Here is a 19508-nt window from a genome sequence, read left to right on the forward strand (position 1 = left end):
CTACAGGAAGCCTTGTCAATATTAAATCATTGTCAATGTTGCTGGAGTCTAAAAAATAGGATCAATACCAGGGTTAAATTGAGGTCAGGAGATGTGGGTGTGCATGTTCAGAATGTCAGGGTCAAAATGAGGTCAGGAGATGTGGGTGTGCATGTTCAGAATGTCAGGGTCAAAATGAGGTCAGGAGATGTGGGTGTGCATGTTGAGAATGTAAGGGTCAAAATGAGGTCAGTAGTTGTGGATGTGCATGTTGACAATGTCAGTGTCAAATGAGGTCAGGAGATGTGGATGTGCATGTGAAGAATGTCAGTGTCAAATTAGGTCAGGAGATGTGGATGTGCATGTTGAGAATGTCAGGGTTAAAATGAGGTCAGGAGATGTGGGTGTGCATGTTGAGAATGTCAGGGTCAAATGAGTTCAGGAGATGTGGATGTGCATTTTGAGAATGTCAGTGTCAAATGAAGTCAGGAGATGTGGATGTGCATGTTGAGAATGTCAGTGTCAGATGAGGTCAGATGTGGATGTGCGTGTTAAGAATGTCAGTGTCAAATGAGGTCAGGAGATGTGGATGTGCATGTTGAGAATGTCAGGGTCAAAATGAGGTCAGGAGATGTGGGTGTGCATGTTGAGAATGTCAGTGTCAAAATGAGGTCAGGAGATGTGGGTGTGCATGTTGAGAATGTCAGGGTCAAAATGAGGTCAGGAGATGTGGATGTGCATGTTGAGAATGTCAGTGTCAAATGAGGTCAGCAGATGTGGGTGAGCATGTTGAGAATGTCAGGGTGAAAATGGGGTCAGGAGATGCGGGTGTGCATGTTGAGAATGTCAGGGTCAAAATGAGGTCAAGAGATGTGGGTGTGCATATTGAGAATGTCAGGGTGAAAATGAGGTCAGATGTGGATGTGCATGTTGAGAATGTTAGGGTCAAATGAGGTCAGGAGATGTGGGGTGAATGTTGAGAATGTCAGGGTCAAAATGAGGTCAGGAGATGTGGTTGTGCATGTTGAAAATGTCAGTGTCAAATGAGGTCAGGAGATGTGGATGTGCATGTTGAGAATGTCAGGGTCAAATGAGGTCAGGAGATGTGGATGTGCATGTTGAGAATGTCAGGGTCAAATGAGGTCAGGAGATGTGCATGTGCATGTTGAGAATGTCAGGGTCGAAATGAGGTCAGGAGATGTGGATGTGCATGTTGAGAATGTCAGTGTCAAATGAGATGAGGAGATGTGCATGTGCATGTTGAGAATGTCAGGGTCAAAATGAGGTCAGTAGATGTGGGTGTGCATGTTGAGAATGTCAGTGTCAAAATGAGGTCAGGGGATGTGGGTGTGCATGTTGACAATGTCAGTGTCAAATGAGGTCAGGAGATGTGGGTGTGCATGTTGAGAATGTCAGGGTGAAAATGGAGTCAGGAGATGCGGGTGTGCATGTTGAGAATGTCAGGGTCAAAATGAGGTCAAGAGATGTGGATGTGCATATTGAGAATGTCAGGGTGAAAATGTTGTCAGATGTGGATGTGCATGTTGAGAATGTTAGGGTCAAATGAGGTCAGGAGATGTGGGTGTGAATGTTGAGAATGTCAGGGTCAAAATGAGGTCAGATGTGGTTGTGCATGTTAAGAATGTCAGGGTCAAAATGAGGTCAGATGTGGATGTGCATGCTGAGAATGTTAGGGTCAAATGAGGTAAGGAGATGTGGGTGCGCATGTTGAGAATGTCAGGGTCAAAATGGGGTCAGATGTGGATGTGCATATTGAGAATGTTAAGGTCAAATTATGTCAGATGTGGGTGTGCATGTTGAGAATGTCAGGGTCAAAATGAGGTCAGATGTGGATGCGCATGTTGGGAATGTCAGGGTCAAAATGGGGTCAGGAGATATGGGTGTGCAAGTTGAGAATGTCAGGGTCAAAATATGATCAGGAGATGTGCGTGTGCATGTTGAGAATGTCAGGGTCAAAATGAGGTAAGGAGATGTGGGTGTGCATGTTGAGAATGTCAGGATCAAAATGAAATCAGGAGATGTGGGTGTGAATGTTGAGAAAGTCAGGGTCAAATTGAGGTCAGTAGTTGTGGGTTTGCATGTTCAGAATTACAGGGTGAAAATGAGGTCAGTAGATGTGGGTACCGTTGGTGAGAATGTCAGGGTCAAAATGAAGTCAGGAGATATGGGTGTGCATTTTAAGAATGTCAGGGTAAAATGGGATCAGGAGATGTGGCTGTGAATGTTGAGAATGTCAGGGTCAAAATGAGGTCAGGGGATGTGGGTGTGCATGTTGAGAATGTTAGGTTCAAAATGAGGTCAGGAGATGTGGTTATGTTGTGAATGTTAGGATCAAAATGAGGTCAGGAGATGTGGATGTGCATATTGAGAATGTTAAGGTCAAATGAGGTCAGTAGTTGTGGATGTGCATGTTTAGAATGTTAGGGTCAAATAAGGTCAGAAGATGTGAATGTGCATGTTGAGAATGTCAGGGTAAAATGAGGTCAGGAGATGTGGGTGTGCACGTCGAGAATGTCAGGGTCAAAATGAGGTCAGGGGATATAGGTGTGCACATTGAGAATGTAAGGGTCAAAATGAGGTCAGGAGATGTGGGTGTGCATGTTTAGAATGTCAGGGTCAAAATGGGATCAGGAGATGTGGGTGTGAATGTTGAGAATGTCAGGGTCAAAATGAGGTCAGGGTATGTGGGTGTACATGTTGAGAATGTTAGGTTCAAAATGAGGTCAGGAGATGTGGTTGTGCATGTTGTGAATGTTAGGATCAAAATGAGGTCAGGATATGTGGATGTGCATATTGAAAATGTTTAGGTCAAAATGAGGTCAGTAGTTGTGGGTGTGAATGTAGAAAATGAAAGGGTCAAAATAAGGACAGGATATGTGGGTATGCATGTTGAGAATGTCAGGGTCAAAATGAGGTCAGGAGATGTGGCTGTGAATGTTGAGAATGTAAGGGTCAACATAAGGCCTGGAGATGTGGGTGTGCATGTTGAAAATGCCAGGGTCAAAATGAGGTAAGGAGAAAGGGGTGCACATGTTGAAAAAGCCAGGGTAAAAATGAGGTCAGGAGATGTGGGTGTCCATGTTGAGAATGTCAGGGTCAATATGAGGTCAGGAGATGTAGGTGTGCACGTTGAGAATGTCAGGGTCAAAATGAGGAAAGGAGATGTGAGAATGCATGTTGAGAATGTCAGGGTCAAAATGAGGTCAGGAGATGTGGGTATGCATGTTGAGAATGTCAGTGTCAAATGAGGTCTGGAGATGTGGGTGTGCATGTTGAGAATGTCAGGGTCAAAATGAGGTAAGGAGATGTGGGTGTGCAAGTTCAGAATGTCAGGGTAAAAATGAGGTAAGGAGATGTGGGTGTGCATGTTGAGAATGTCAGGGTCAAAATGAGGTCAGGAGATGTGGGTGTGTATGTTGATAATGTGAGGGTCAAAATGAGGTCAGGAGGTGTGGGTCTGCATGTTGAGAATGTCAGGGTAAAATGAGGTCATGAGTTGTGGGTGTGCTGTTGAGAATATCAGGGTCAAAATGAGGTCAGGAGATGTGAGTGTGCATGTTGAGAATGTCAGGGTCAAAATGAGGTCAGAAGATGTGGGTAATCATTATGAGAATGTCAGGGTAAAATGAGGTCAGGAGTTGTGGGTGTGCATGTTGAGAATGTCAGGATCAAAATGAGGTCAGGAGATGTGGGTGTGCATATTGAGAATATAAGGGTCAAAATGAGGTCAGGAGTTGTGGGTTTGCATGTTGACAATGTCAGGGTAAAAATAAAGTTAGGAGTTGTGGGTATGCATGTTGAGAATTTAAGGGTCAAAATGAGGTCAGGAGATGTGGGTATGCATGTTGTGAATGTCAGGGTCAAAATGAGGTCAGGAGATATGGACCCGGTGTGCATGTTGAGAATGTCAGGGTCAAAGTGAGATCAGGAGATGTGGACCCCGTGTGCATGTTGAGAATGTCAGGGTCAAAATGAGATCAGGAGTATTGCGTGTGAATGCTGAGAATGTCAGGGTCAAAATATGATAAGGAGATGTGGGTGTTCATGTTGAGAATGTCAGGGTCAAAGTTAGGTCAGGAGATGTGGGTGTGCATGTTGAGAATGTCAGGGTCAAAATGAGGTCAGGAGATGTGGGTGTGCATGTTGAGAAGGTCAGGGTCAAAATGAGGTCAGGAGATGTGGGTGTGCATGTTGAGAATGTCAGTGTCAAAATGAGGTCAGGAGATGTGGATGTGCATGTTGAGAATGTCAGGGTCAAAATGAGGTCAGTAGTTGTGGGTGTGAATGTTGAGAATGTCAGGGTCAAAATATGATCATGAGATGTGGTGTGCATGTTGAGAATGTCAGGGTCAAAATGAGGTCATGAGATGTGGGTGTGCATGTTAAGAATGTCAGGATCAAAATGAGGTCAGGAGATGTGGGTGTGCATGTTGAGAATGTAAGGGTCAAAATGAGATCAGGAGATGTGGGTGTGCATGTTGAGAATGTCAGGGTCAAAATGAGGTCAAAAGATGTGGATGTGCATGTTGAGAATGTCAGGGTCAAAATGAGGTAAGTAGTTGTGGGTGTGAATGTTGAGAATGTCAGGGTCAAACTATGATCATGAGATGTGGTGTGCATGTTGAGAATGTCAGGGTCAAAATGAGGTCAGGAGATGTGGCAGTGCATGTTGAGAATGTCAGGATCAAAATAAGGTCAGGAGATGTGGGTGTGCATGTTGAGAATGTAAGGGTCAAAATGAGATCAGGAGATGTGGGTGTGCATGTTGACAATGTCAGGGTCAAAATGAGGTCAAAAGATGTGGATGTGCATGTTCAGAATGTCAAGGTCAAAATGAGGTCAGTAGTTGTGGGTGTGAATATTGAGAAAGTCAGGGTCAAAATACGACCATGAGATGTGGTGTGCATGTTGAGTATGTCAGGGTCAAAATGAGGTCAGGAGATGTGGGTGTGCATGTTGAGAATGTCAGGGTAAGAATGAGGTCAGGATATGTGGGTGTGCATGTTGAGAATGTCAGGGTAAAATGAGGTCAGGAGTTGTGGGTGTGCATGTTGAGAATGTCAGGGTCAAAGTGAGGTCAGGAGTTGTGGGTGTGCATGTTGAGAATGTTAGGGTCAAAATGAGGTCAGATGTGGTTGTGCATGTTGAGAATGTCAGGGTCAAAACGGGGTCAGGCGTTGTGGGTGTGCATGTTGAGAATGTCAGGATCAAAATGAGGTCAGGAGATGAGGGTGTGCATATTGAGCATGTTAGAGACAAAATGAGGTCAGGAGTTGTGAGTATGCATGTTGAGAATGTCAGGGTTAAAATGAGGTCAGATGTGGGTATGCATGTTGAGAATGTTAGGGTCAAAATGAGGTCAGGAGTTGTGGGTGTGAATGTTGAGAATGTCAGGGTCAAAATGAGGTCAGGAGATGTGGGTGTGCATATTGAGCATGTTAGGGTCAAAATGAGGTCAGGAGATGTGGGTATGCATGTTGAGAATGTCAGTGTCAAAATGAGGTCAGGAGTTGTGGGTATGCATGTTGAGAATGTTAGGGTCAAAATGAGGTCAGACGATGTGAGTGTGCATGTTGAGAATGTCAGGGTCAAAGTGAGGTCAGGCGATGTGGGTGTGCACGTTGAGAATGTCAGGGTCAAAATGAGGTCAGTAGTTGTGGGTGTGAATGTTGATAATGTCAGGGTCAAAATATGATCAGGAGATGTGGGTGTGCAAGTTGAGAATGTCAGGGTCAAAATGAGGTCAGGAGATGTGGGTGTGCATATTGAGAATGTTAGGGTCAAAATGAGGTCAAGACATGTGGTTTGCATGATAAGAAGGTACATAGATAACATCCATGCTTGTACCAAAACTTTGTAGCAAGCGGAATGATGTCGGAAAAAACACATCATTTGGGTTAACCAAGAATCTGCCCTTGAAAGTCCAAACAGAAGGGCAAGGTCAATGTCAAATGCTTTCAGACGATGTGGGTGTGTCAACCTTGTTTAATAATATCATCCATTTAAGCATTACAGCTTTGTAGCAAATCATTATTTATGTTTGACAAAATGCTCCATTTTAGGGTTAACAAACATTTTGTGACCTCCTGAATAATTCTACGTTCAAAAACAGGTCAATTTTAAAAATAGGTCAGTGCCCATGTCAGAATGTGGTTGTGTTGAAAGTTTTCAAAGACATCATCTATTTCTGCAGGGTCTTCTCTGCCATTTGCAAAATTAGCCCATGTATACAGATTTGAAAATTTGGAAGTTTGGAAGAAAGTTTTGAGCCAGTGGGAGCTCTTATTCATGTATTAAAGCTTTTAAGGGATCATTATTGTTGCCATACGCAACATGTCATTTTAGTTTTACCTCATACGCACAGTGCACTAACAAACATACAAACTTTCAGGAAAATCCCTATATAACTACAGCCATCAATATTTGGTAGAATATAATGTTGAGGCTAAAACTCATCTTATAATAAAAATTTCTCCACATTTTGGGCAATATTTTTAAAGGGAAACAAAAGGACTTGAAGGACTTTGGTAGAAAAAAATACAACATGCATGACTTTTAAAAAAGCATTTTGCAAGGGAAAGATGCCTATTTACCCCTATTGCCTGTTTTATCAGGAAAAAAAGCCCTGGCTACAAATGGTTGCAAAACGTTGACAGTTAGTAACTATCTATAGAATGCCGTGATCCAAACATTTCATGGCTTGATTGTTCTATAATAAAGAATACTGAATTATTTTGTTTCTAAAATAATATTTAATATAAGCATGTCTTAACTTGAATTGTCCCTACCATTTTATATATTGTTTAGTGCATACACACTAGTGTAATGATAATACACTGTAACTCCAATATAGCGCGGTCAATGGGGTCCAAGCCGCGAAACAGCGTTATAACGGATCCGCGTTATAGGTTTTGAGCTCATTTACTGCAGGGCGCTATAAAAAAAACAGGTATAGAATAGCCTATAATATAGGTCATGTATATTGCCATGCTGTGTTGACGCAAATACATGCATATAAACCGAATCGTATCGATAACAGTATACATACCGCTTTTCTTATGTGCACATTTATCCGATAATCCAATAAAATTGCAACATCACTTAAAAAAAATAATCTTGAACATTAATGACGATATATGTTTAAGAAATTCGTAAACACAACCGTACGCATATATGCCATTTTCAGAAGTGTTAAGAGTACAGTGCATTATGGGGCAGAGCTTTTATTGGACGAGCGACTTTAAATTTAGATTGAATGCAATACGACTCATGTACAAAAAATTGTTTTATTGCGTCATACACATGCAAAAAACTTGTTTCCCGGGGACTTTCTGATACCGCGCGAAAATGAAAGTGAAACTCTGTTAACAATTGCCGGTACACTACGTTCGCATGTAAATAAATCGTCTGCATTATTTTATTTTTTATACACGAACTGAAAGATTAAATGACATAATACTAGAATGATAATGAAATGACAGAAAAAGTTGTTTTATACAGTAGGCAGTATATTTCACAGCCGCTCATTTAATATAGTTAAACTGCAACCATATCAAAGTAAGAATGTTTCAATCATTTTGAATTACTTGAATTGTATAACTATCCCGCTTGCACTTAACTTATGGAAATTATCGCATTATACCGCTCTGATGAGGAATACATGTAATAAACACTGACACGCGAGTTTTTCACACCTTTATTGACATTACACAACAGATTAACACCAAGCTGTCAATGTTGTTTAACCTCGAGGCGATTATAATCGGTTCAACGAACGGTAGAATAAAGCAATCCACATGACTGTGATTGCCGCCATCTTTGAATAGTCTGAAAAAACATGAAGTTGCATAACGGATTTGAATCAGAAATAAAATGGAAGGTTGGAGAAAAAATGGGATCCAAGCACCCTCCGCGTTATATTGGATTGAGCGTTATAACGGAGCGCTTTATATTGGAGTTACAGTGTAATTACTTCTGCTTGGTTCAAACTTTATATGAGCCATGCTCTGTGAAAAAGGGGGTTTAATGCATGCGCGTAAAGTGTTGTCCCAAATTAGCCTGTGCATTCAACACAGGCTTTCCACTGGGACAACACTTTCCGCTATTATTATATGTTTTGTTTCAAAAAGTCTCTTCTCAGCAAAATTCCAGTTAAGGCGGAAAAAGCTGTCCCTGATAAGCCTATGTGGACTGTGCAGACTGCACAGGCTAATCTGGGACTTTACACACATGCATTTAACCCCCTTTCACAGACAACGGTCCATATATAATCTGGACAAAACAGAACAGGAAATTATTGTGTTCAGTGTTAATGTCTTCATTACATAACCAACAATAAACTATTGATTAAGAGTCAAATATTATTTTCCTGCTTTATTTTCTTTTAGGCTTATATGCAGGAAACCCAAAACTTTAAAATGTCCCACTATAATACTGTCTTAATTCTTAATTTTTTGCCAAAAGGTCAAATGAAAACTAAACTTATTCAACCCAAAGTAATTAGAATTTGATTCTTTAGTTTGGTAGATCAGCCATGTAAATGTCAGGACACAACAATATGACCTGTATGAATAAAACAAGAGATGTGTTAGTCAAAAACACAATGCCCCCTAATGCGCTGCTTTTTTTTTCGACCTTTGACCTTGAAGGATGACCTTGACTTTGACCTTTCACCACTCAAAATTAGCAGCTCCATGAGATACACATGCATGCCAAATATCAAGTTGCTATGTTCAATATTATAAAAGTTATTGCAAAACTTTACTCTACAGTAAAGTTTTGGGACAGAATGACAGAATGACAGACAGAAAGACAGGCCAAAAACAATATACCCCCGATCTATCGATCCGAGGGCATAAAAAACAATATAAACACCACAAAACATGACATTCCACACAAAAGTCTCCAACTAGGTGCACATGAAATTATGCTACATAACTCTCACACAAATAGAAAAAACAGCTTAATAATCTTCACACAAACAGAAAAATGTCCTGCAGACTTGAGCTTAACAACAAACTTTCTAAATCTTTCATCTAGCCTCAATTTAAAATATTGGCCAAGGAGCATGCTTGATTCATATGGTCCATTGCAAGGCAGAATGGGCCATCAGCTGCCTATGTGTATATGCTGATATGACCTTGTTACTTGTAAAGGTTGATATCAGCTTTTATTTTCTAGTCAGGTCAAAATAGCTACAAGCAGTCTTTAATAATTTTTAACCAATTGCAAAATTCAAATGCTAGGAGCTCAAGTTAAGTCAGCAAGGAATAAATCATATCACAACTGATATGACCTTAACCATTATAAACATGGTATTAGGTCTGAATGATATCCACAATTGATAGTTTGATTCAAGTAACATCAGTATATATTGTATGTGATTTGTAAAGGATTACATTTTAAAGAGTCATCTTTGTTTTTACCAGCAGATAGGTGGATATATATAGGCTTCAGTTCACAGGGTTTTTTTGCTATGTAAAAGGCAGTGAAAAGGACCTAACCCAAAGTAAACAGACCCATTCCCAAACCAAAATGTTTTAAAAAAATCCCAATTCCAAAAATAAAAATAAAAAATTGTATAGAAAGAAATGTCTAATGATTATTATACCTCAATTTAATTTCATAAACAAGGGACAAAATTGTCACAAAACCAGGTTTTCATTGTGAAAAAAAAATCTGATAAAGGGAGAAAACTCAAACTGAACTTTTGAAATGACCAAAAAAAATTAACCCCCTTTGTAATTTTTTTTTTTTTTTAAATCTATTTTTAGTCGTGGCGACCTTGACATTGGAGATATTGACGTGATTCTTTCGTGGGACACACCGTCCCATGATGGTGAACAAATGTGCCAAATGATTTTAAAATCTCACAATGAATGACATAGTTATGGCCAGGACAAGCTCATTTATGGCCATTTTTGACCTTTGAACTCAAAGTGTGACCTTGACCTTGGAGATATCGACGTAATTATTTCGCGCGACACACCGTCCAATGATGGTGAACAAATGTGCCAAATGATTTTAAAATCTGACGATGAACGACATAGTTATGGCTCGGACAAGCTCATTTATGGCCATTTTTGACCTTTGAACTCAAAGTGTGACCTTGACCTTGGAGATATCGACGTAATTATTTCGCGCGACACACCGTCCAATGATGGTGAACAAATGTGCCAAATGATTTTAAAATCTGACAATGAACGACATAGTTATGGCCCGGACAAGCTTATTCCGCCAGCCCGCCAGCCAGCCAGCCAGCCCGCCAGCCAGCCCGCCCGCATTCGCCAATCTAATAACCAGTTTTTTCCTTCGGAAAACCTGGTTAACAACTAACAATTAAACTCTATAACTAAAATTTCCAAGAATTTTTCCCCAAAAATGGCCTGATGTGTCAATATTTGTTGATACAAAAAACCCAATTTGGTCCATTTTGTTGATAAAAGAAATCCCAAATTTGCCATTTTATCTATTTAAACAATCCCAATTTGACTAGACTCCTTATCCCAAACTATTCTTGTCTGATGTAAGACCACCGAAGCTGCAATAAATGTTCAAGATTCCAATCTATTAATAAATCGCTCACAGAAAATTAACAACAGTGCTTGATGCATTTGTTCCCATATGTTTTCTTTCAGAAATACCTAAAAACCTTGGTTTATTGTACCTGGTTTGTATAATGTACCTTGCTTGGAATATTTATCCAATAACCAAACAAAGAGTCCACTTATTTAAGGATGGTTGAGGGATACTAGAAATTTTTATCAGGAACATGGGTTAGAAGGTGTAAAATGCAACAGTAGGTGGGTAACCAATACCCGTTAATGATCAGAACAGAAGACTGTTTTACAAATCTTGTTTACAGATTTAGATACAAAGAATGTGTATTGCTAAATACCATGCATGACTAGTTAGGTTCAGATTTCTATTCTACCTTTATTCAAGCAATGCATCTATTAAGGAGACTTGTGCTTGATTTTCACACGGCGACATCAAGCAATTCCTTGAACTAACATTCAAGGACATTTTTGTTTATTTGTGTGTTACCATTTTTTTAGAGTAAATGGTGTTTAACGAAAATTCAGATTTCTCTGTAAATGATGATGACACTCATTTTAATTATGCTCAAACCATGCTTTGCTGCTGCCAATGGCAATGATGGGGAGCCTGATTCATGCACATATATATGCATCAAATAGGCAGAGTCAACATTCTGGAGAAATGCATAGCAAGTCAATTCCTACATTCTACATTTAGTTACAAAACTGGTGGTGATTCCCTCAACATTTATAACTTATATTGACTTTTACTTCATTCCGCCCATTCAGTTAGTCTTCACAATATACAAGGAAGCTTCTATAACCAGGTGCACTCTCAGATTCTTCAAATTTATAAAGTGTTTTAATCCTTTACCCCTTGTAAAGGCACTTTGATGTGTTTGATGTGTTTGTAGTCCATTAGAAAGTCTTATTAAATTTAAGATCTTCTTGACTTTATATATCACTATAATCAAGTTTTAAAAGCTTCATTTCAAACCTTAAGATACTGATGAGCAGCAAACAGCATAAAACCTGAACAGACTGCGAGTAACTGAAAAGCCATTTTCACTTTGCTTCTGATGGTGAAAGGGTTAACCACTGATATTGCACTTCAAATATGTGCATGTATACACAGAAGTAAATCATAAGAAGCTTAAAAGGCAGAGCTTTTTTTACAAGGACATGGTATGTTCAACCACTAAGGAAGAAGAAAAAGCAATTACCCTCAAGATATTGCTGTATGCATAAGAAACACTGGCATTTGATTGATGTCAATTTGGTAAGGCAAATTTTTATGCAAATATTGGGAACAAAACTATAACTATATTTGCAACCTAATACACATTAAACCTGTGTAATATGATTGTTCAAGTCATAATAGTTATCAAATTTACCAATTTTTGAAGGATTATGATAATTTTACAAAGTTGGTTAGTTAAATTACAATATTTATGTTCAAACTAATTTGATTCATCACGTGCGAGGCTTACAAATGGATATCAAATCAGACTAAAATGCAGTGCTTAAGAAGATTTTTATAGGCTGTTACTTTCTATTCAATCATTCAAAACTTACAGTACTTTTGTTGTATTTCAACATAGAACAGTAGACTTAAGTGACAACGTATTTCAAGAGGGAATCACCCAATGATCTAAGGCAATTCATTCAGGGGAGACAATTTCGGACAAAGGACCATGCCAAGGTTTAGTTGCTGCCCCTACTGGGCAGGGTTACTGCCCTTACTTACTGAGCAAGTCCGCGCAGGCTATTGTAGTAATCATGTTGAACGTTGGTGGAAAACCCTCTAAACAGACAATATACACCCAAACAAGTAAGTTATAGCTCAAGTTCCATGGTGTAATATCTGAGCTCCTTGTTGCTATTTCATGTACATGTAATACGTGTGTTTACTTTTGAAGACAGTATTTGGTCAAGAAAATATAGCTATAATGCTAATTAACATAGAACCTTTTAAACAAAAAATAACACACAGAAAACTACCAAACCAATCATATTATAAATATCATATCAATGATATGTTCTGAAGCCAAAATAGCATGCCGGTAAACAACAAAATAAAGTTAAACAAAATAACTGAAAATTCCTTAATTGTCACAGTTGAACGGAAAGCTTTTCCTCCTGCTCAAGTTGTTATAAAGTTTTAAAATACATTAGTTTTACTTGTATGTAATTGTGTGTTTTTTTATTATATGATTCTAAGTGCATGAGAAAAATATATAAATGTATGTATTTTTTTAAATTATAAAAATACAAATTAGAAAGAACAATGCAGAGAACAACACAAAAACATTAAACAATCAACACATGCATCTACAAGAGAGCTTTGATGGCAAATAATATAAAATATCTCAGTGGAAATCAACTAGTGACCAGGTTGCATCCAAATGAGTCATGACCTGGTATAAAAACTGGGGGATATACAATATGATAGGAAAAAAATGTGCTTACCAGGTTTTCTGAAGATAGTGCAATAAATGAGAATTAAAAAGTGGGGTTTTTCACTTTGACCATAAGATTTAGTTTTTCCCTACACTCACCAGTTTCAATCTTAGTTAAGATATCACTGGGAAAAATGTTCCGACCAAATTTCATAAACTTAGGCAATAAATTTAACTTCAAGAGGATTTGCAATCTTTAACATGATCTAGTGACCTAGTTTGACCCCACATGAACTAATTTGACCCCACATGACCTTGTGACCTAGTTTGACCCTACATAACCTAGTTACCTGGTTTAACCCAACATGACCTAGTTTTGATTTAGGCTTAGATATATATGTGACAAAGATAATTTTCAAATCAATTTTGATGAAAAATAAGCATTTCAATTTTAATTTCATTATACATACAAGGGATTCTATTTTCCATTTTGTACTATGATAAAGCCTCCCTGCCAAGAATGATGAAGGTGAGAGGTCTGAGAAGCATGTGTGAATGATGTTCAAAGGCCCACTTAAAGAGGCTCACTTTTAACTACTCTCCTGAGAACAATCTGAGCCGCGTCCTTGGAAAACTGGGCTAAATGCATGTGAGTAAAGTGTCTTCACATATAAGCCTGAGTAAAGTGTCTTCACATATAAGCCTGAGTAAAGTGTCTTCACATATAAGCCTGAGTAAAGTGTCTTCACATATAAGCCAGAGTAAAGTGTCTTCACATATAAGCCTGAGAAAAGTGTCTTCACAAATAAGCCTAGGTAAAGTGTCTTCAAATATAAGCCTGAGTAAAGTGTCTTCACATATAAGCCATGTGAGTAAAGTGTCTTCACATATAAGCCTGAGTAAAGTGTCTTCACATATAAGCCTGAGTAAAGTGTCTTCACATATAAGCCAGAGTAAAGTGTCTTCACATATAAGCCTGAGAAAAGTGTCTTCACAAATAAGCCTAGGTAAAGTGTCTTCAAATATAAGCCTGAGTAAAGTGTCTTCACATATAAGCCATGTGAGTAAAGTGTCTTCACATATAAGCCTGAGTAAAGTGTCTTCACATATAAGCCTGAGTAAAGTGTCTTCACATATAAGCCTGAGTAAAGTGTCTTCACATATAAGCCTGAGTAAAGTGTCTTCACATATAAGCCTGTGCACTCCACAAGGCTAATCAGGGGAGAAACTTTCTGCATAGACTGTATTAGTGTTCAAAAGAGTTCTTCTTTAAAGCAGAAAGTGTTGTCACTGATAAGCCTGCGGCTGTGTGGACTGCACACGCTAATCTGGGAAACAAGTAACACTCATGGATTACTCCCAGCTTTCCCAGATCAAGGCTTATGTGTTAACAATAAAAGAATGCACATTACAAGAGTGGCCACTTGAAAACCCTCTCCTTAGAACAGGCAGTTCAAAGCTTGCTTGCACACTACAAGAGTGGCCACTTGAAAACCCTCTCCTTAGAACAGACAGTTCAAAGCTTGCTCGCACACTACAAGAGTGGCCACTTGAAAACCCTCTCCTTAGAACAGGCAGTTCAAAGCTTGCTCTGCAAATGCTAGCAACACTTATCCACACTTCTGAGGCCTGATACAGTGTATTGTGCATGATTGTTTTCCGAAACTGTTTTCACCAATCAATTCTTACACTTAAGAATAAAGAATAGAGTTAAACCTAGACAAATACTTTCAGGGTTTGAGTACAGTGGTTTTCTGCAACTTAAAAAAGGCCGTAAAACAAACCATGTCCAAAAACAAACAGGCCTGATCCCAAGCCGAAATTATTGATTATTATATCTCAATTTTAGTTCATAAATCTAACAATGTATAGAACTATAATTTATATTATTTTGTTCTCCTAACTTAAATTATAGGCCTGATAATTTATGTCAATATTTGTTTTGTTTTGTTTTTCAAATTTGGTCCATTTTAACAAAAAATGCCCACATTTGCAGTTTTATGGATTTGAAAAATCCCAATTTGACCAGACTACTTTTCCCAAACTGGCTAGAGTATACTCAGGCCTAGTTTGCCTATACTTTCAAGCAATGTTTGAATATTCTAATTATTTTTTTCTTTATTCATCAAAAGTCTAACAAGGGCTGTTTGTAAAACATGCATGCCCCCCATATGGCCTGTCCGTTGTAGTGGCAGCCATTGTGTGAATACGATTTTTGTCACTGTGACCTTGACCTTTGACCTAGTGACCTGAAAATCAATAGGGGTCATCTGCAAGTCACGATCAATGTACCTATGAAGTGTCATGATCCTAGGCAAAAGCCTTCTTGAGTTATCATCCGAAAATCATTTTACTATTTCGGGTCACCGTGACCTTGACCTTTGACCTTGTGACCTCAAAATCAATAGGGGTCATCTGCAAGTAATGATCAATCTACCTATGAAGTTTCATGATCCTAGGCGTATGCGTTCTTGAGTTATCATCCAAAAACCATTTTACTATTTCGGGTCACCGTGACCTTGACCTTTTACCTAGTGACCTCAAAATCAATAGGGGTCATCTGCGAGTCATGATAAATCTACCCATGAAGTTTCATGATCCTAGGCGTATGCGTTCTTGAGTTATCATCCGGAAACCATTTTACTATTTCGGGTCACCGTGACCTTGACCTTTGACCTAGTGACCTCAAAATCAATAGGGGTCATCTGCGAGTCATGATCAATCTACCCATAAAGTTTCACGATCCTAGGCGTATGCGTTCTTGAGTTATCATCCGGAAACCATTTTACTATTTCGGGTCACCGTGACCTTGACCTTTGACCTAGTGACCTCAAAATCAATAGGGGTCATCTGCAAGTCATGATCAATGTACCTATGAAGTTTCATGATCCTAGGCCCAAGCGTTCTTGAGTTATCGTCTGACAACCACCTGGTGGACGGACAGACCGACAGACAGACCGACATGAGCAAAGCAATATACCCCCTCTTCTTCAAAGGGGGGCATAAAAATTGTAAGGTGAATACAGGCCCAGATTTCTTTTTTGTTCAGTCCTTATGGAAGCGGGTTGCTGCTGAAAAGGTGCAGAAGGTAAGCTGCAGCCAGTCTTGTGACTTTCCCTAATAATTTACCTATGCAATGTATTTACCTATGCAATGTATTTACCTATGCAATGTATTTACCTATGCAATGTATTTTTTTAGTCTTACATTAACAATTAAGATTTGTATGCATCGTCTTTTCTAATTGACTATTACATTTATGGAAAATACATTGCATTTCAAAGATTGTCACGTTTTGGTTTCTTAAGTTCTATGATAAGCTCTATTATAGAAGGCATAGTACTGCCCCAGGTGAGCTCAATTGAAGCAAACCCATCAACATTAAAACAATTTACAAAAGTTAAAATGATTGTCAAGTTTCTCATAACAAATGGTTCAACATTGAGTTTACTCCTAATTATTGCCAATTCACCTACCCGAGTTTCAAATATTTTCAAAGAAACTAAGAACCAGGGGTTTTTTTCCACTTTTTGGGAAGATAGCCCATGGCTTTGGATTTGGGAATTTTATCGGCATTTTCATGAAATTGGGAAAATATATTCATTAGCCTTTTTTTCCACACGCAAAGTCCACTGATTAGGGAAATACTAAATTTGATTTAACTCTTTATAATCATTCAAATTAAAAGAAAAAAAATCATATAATACTTGTTAGATGTAATTGAATTAAAATTGAGATAAAATACACATAAGACTTCTTTCTAAAAAAAAAAAAAAAAAAAAAAAACTTACTTTTTTTTTTTTTGGCAATTGGGAATTTTTTGCCACATTTTGGGAAAAAAGTACACTTTTTGGGATTGGGAACATAGCCGCATTTCGGCTATAAAATCGGGCCAAAAAAAACGCTGAAGAACTAAAATCTTTGTCCTAAGTGCTCCTTGCATATAGAATGTGTGTTAACAACAAGTCTTTCTGAGCAAAAGCCTGCTATTACATAACTTCCTCTATAAAAGATACTTATTTAAAACAAGAGAGCCAACATGGCCCTAGTTCGCTCACCTGAGAGGAGTTGGTTCATTCAATCTTTACCAAATGTCAAACTTGACCTAGATATTGTCCACACAAAACATCCTGGTCAAGTTTCATCATTATTGAACCAAAACTCTGGCGTATGGACTGTTTTTGTTTTTGTAAGATTTGACCTGGTTAACTATATTTTGAATTGACCCCCCTTACCAAACATCAAACTTTGCTTACAAAAATAAATATTTATAACGACCAAGATTCATAAAATCTGAAACAAAATTGTGACCTCTAGAGTGTTTACAAGGATTTTGTATAATATAATGAAAACTTTGACAATCCAAGGGCAATCAGGTGAGCTAAAAGTGTGTTTCACCGATCTGAGCCATTTTCCAACTTGTTCGAGAAATCAATAAAACCAATGTATTGACTAATTTTCACGATTATTAGGCAAAAAATGTGACTTCTACAGTGCCCCAGATAATAATTTGGGAAATAGGGTTTTCACCCATTGATTTTAAAAAATAGGGTGATTTCGGTCTTGAAATAGGGTGAAATGAGTTATAAAAATTCATACCTTAAAATCATTGCTGCTTTCCTCATTGAATAAAAGCCAATCTTGGTCACTTCAACGTATCCATTCAGATTCAGATTACTTTTATTGAAGCTAACTTGTATTGATTCAATAAAACTGTTAACTATTATAATTAATTTTAATAAACTGATGTTTCATAACATCTTTAATTCTTGAAACTGTCTATTATATAACCTTAAAACTTAAAAATTTGATAACACAAATGATTTGTCACTTAATTGCACTTGCTTTCTTTGTTAAAAAAGTTTGCAATCGATTGATATTTTGGCGCAACAATCGCGGACGTCTTTCGGCCTCTCTTAGACATTATTATTTTGTATCGTTATAGAAACTGAAAGGACAGACGCTTTACAAATACATGCACAATGAGCGACGGATTAAATCAGATTGAAAACGCATGTTTGTCGTAAATAATTTGGTCAGATGCTGTAATTAACTATAAAATCTAGTCCGCAGAGCGTTTGAATAACTTCCAATGTTTCCTTCTCCTTCAAGAAGACTCTTCCTGAATAAAAGCAATGTTGCATTATGATAATAATTGCAGAGAGGATATACCGAAAATGAGCGAAGAATTTTCAATTGAAGCTATTGTATCGTACGCATCGAATTTTAGGAATTTGCGTAAAAGTCAAATTGGTTGCGTTTTCAATACCCATGATATTGTATATCTTTGCGTTTTTAAACATTTTAATAGGGTGAAAGACGCAGATACGCAGCTTATCTGGGGCACTGCTTCTATAGTGTTTGATCACAAGGTTTCTCTCTAGTCACATAAGAAAATTGCCCCCCCCCCGGCAGCCATGTTTTTTGACCGATAGACCATTTGCAAACTCATCTGACTTATATATAAAACCAATCTTTTCACCAAGTTTCTTGATGATAGGGCAAATAATTTGACTAGAGTGTTCATATACTTTTTTTTTACTATATAAATATAAGAAAACTGCCCCCCCCCCCCCCGGCAGCCATGTTTTTCAACTGACCGGAACCTTTTTGGAACTCAACTCTCGTATCAAGGATACAAATGTTTTGACCAAATTTCATGAAAATTGGGTCAAAAGTGTGACTTCTATAGTGTCACATGTTTTCACTATATCATATAGAGTAATATCCCCCACCCACTGGCGGCCATGTTTTTTCACCGATCTGGACCATTTTTGAACTCGTCCGAGATATCAATAAAACCAATGTTTTGAAAAACTTTCATGATGATTGGGCAAAAATTTTGACTTCTAGAGTGTTTACAAGGTTTCTCTATAGCCAAAATAGGACAACTGCCCCGCCCACTGGTGTCCATGTTTTTCAACGGACCAGAACCACTTTTGAACTCAACCAACATATCATTAAGGCAAACATTTTGACAAAGTTACATGAAGATTGGGCATGAAATGTGACTTCTACAGTGTTCACAAGGTTTTTCTTTTTTTTGACCTAGTGACCTAGTTTTTGACCCAGCATGACCCAGTTTCGAACATGATCGAGATATCATTAGGACAAATGTTCTGACCGAATTTCATGAAGATCGGACAAAAAATGTGGCCTCTAGAGTGTTTACGAACAAATGTGGACAGACAACGGACAAAGACCGTACACAAAAGCTCACCTGAGCAATCAGGTGAGCTAAAAAATTATTCTGTTTTGTATACAGAAATTATTGTTTTAAATTCCTTTTATAGAACCTAGCAATGGGTCAGACGCAGTAGGTTTTGCCCAATTTAGTGATGCAAATTGTATAAACGTAAATAGTGAAGGCTTAATGCAGATTTGTTTTCATGATTATTATGAAATTTTGCAATAGGTTGGTTCTTAAATAATAACAAGAGCACCGCCTTGCGGGTGCAGACCGCTCATCTATTTTTCTTTTTAAAGGTGAAGGGTCCTATCTCAATTTCAATCACAGAGGAGGGAGGGGTGGAGTGGAGAGGGGTGTATAGTGTGGGGGTGTTGTCATTTA

The 19508-nt window shown here is 38.2% G+C and overlaps 1 protein-coding gene across 4 annotated transcripts in view; it reads right to left on the minus strand.

The window, feature by feature from the left end:
* Nucleotides 1-19508, minus strand: part of LOC127838439 (guanine nucleotide exchange factor VAV2-like) — a 141060-nt gene that overhangs the window by 90848 nt on the left and 30704 nt on the right. The window lies entirely within an intron of this gene.

The sequence above is a fragment of the Dreissena polymorpha genome, chromosome 7 (assembly GCF_020536995.1).
Source record: "Dreissena polymorpha isolate Duluth1 chromosome 7, UMN_Dpol_1.0, whole genome shotgun sequence".
Taxonomy (NCBI): Eukaryota; Metazoa; Mollusca; class Bivalvia; order Myida; family Dreissenidae; genus Dreissena; species Dreissena polymorpha.